Source organism: Limulus polyphemus, unplaced genomic scaffold (genome assembly GCF_000517525.1).
Source record: "Limulus polyphemus unplaced genomic scaffold, Limulus_polyphemus-2.1.2 Scaffold6, whole genome shotgun sequence".
Taxonomy (NCBI): Eukaryota; Metazoa; Arthropoda; class Merostomata; order Xiphosura; family Limulidae; genus Limulus; species Limulus polyphemus.
The window spans coordinates 1,948,241-1,949,274 of record NW_013665616.1 but is presented as its reverse complement, the minus strand read 5'-3'; positions in this window follow the sequence as shown (position 1 = coordinate 1,949,274).

Sequence of the window (1,034 nt, the reverse complement as noted above, 5' to 3'; positions counted from 1 at the left end):
AGTTGGCTGTACATTATTAGTGTTAATAAAACATTATTACGTGGGATATATAGGGTAGACCAAGCTGGCTGTACATTATTAGTGTTAATAAAACATTATTACGTGGGATATATAGGGTAGACCAAGCTGGCTGTACATTATTAGTGTTAATAAAACATTATTACGTGGGATATATAGAGTAGATTAAGCTGGCTGTACATTATTAGTGTAAATAAAACATTATTACGTGGGATATATAGAGTAGATTAAGTTGGCTGTACATTATTAGTGTTAATAAAACATTGTTACGGAAAATAAATAGTTGATATATATATATATGAAATTAACCCAAGACACAAATTAGATTACGAATATAGCAATTTCAAAGTGTTTGGTAATATATTTTTATTTAGGTATATACAAGTGATTTTTCTACATTTTATTTCATGTGTTTTGCATATAGTTAGCGACATCCCTAGTAAACTGGATCTAGTAAACTTTCTTAATCCTGTACCTCTAAACAGTTTAGATACTGCAAGATTGTTCGCTAGTTTTACAGTTGCTTAGCCCTGTTTCTTTATCATATTCTCGTGGAATTGGCTAAACTAGTTTCAATGAATAATCAGAGACTTTTTCAAGTTATAATGAATTGAGAATCATCACTTTGAATAATATGTTTAATGGGAATGATTGTTGACGTAAATAATCCGAGGACCGTGGGGTGGCGCCCCAGAATCTTGGTATGATTTAAGAGTAGCTAGTTTTATTAGTCTTGTATTTGGTCGTGTCCTTTGTGGGCAGGTATTGTTCTTGACCTTCTCTTTGTCCCATGTGGCCGTCTTTTTTCTTCCTACTCTGCACAAGTAGCCAGTTGAAGTCATATAACGGAATTGGAAGCTGGCTAGTAAGTAAACACGCACATTAGTAGCCAGTTGAAGTCATATAGCGGAATTGGAAGCTGGCTAGTAAGTAAACACGCACATTAGTAGCCAGTTGAAGTCATATAGCGGAATTGGAAACTGGCTAGTAAGTAAACACGCACATTAGTAGCCAGT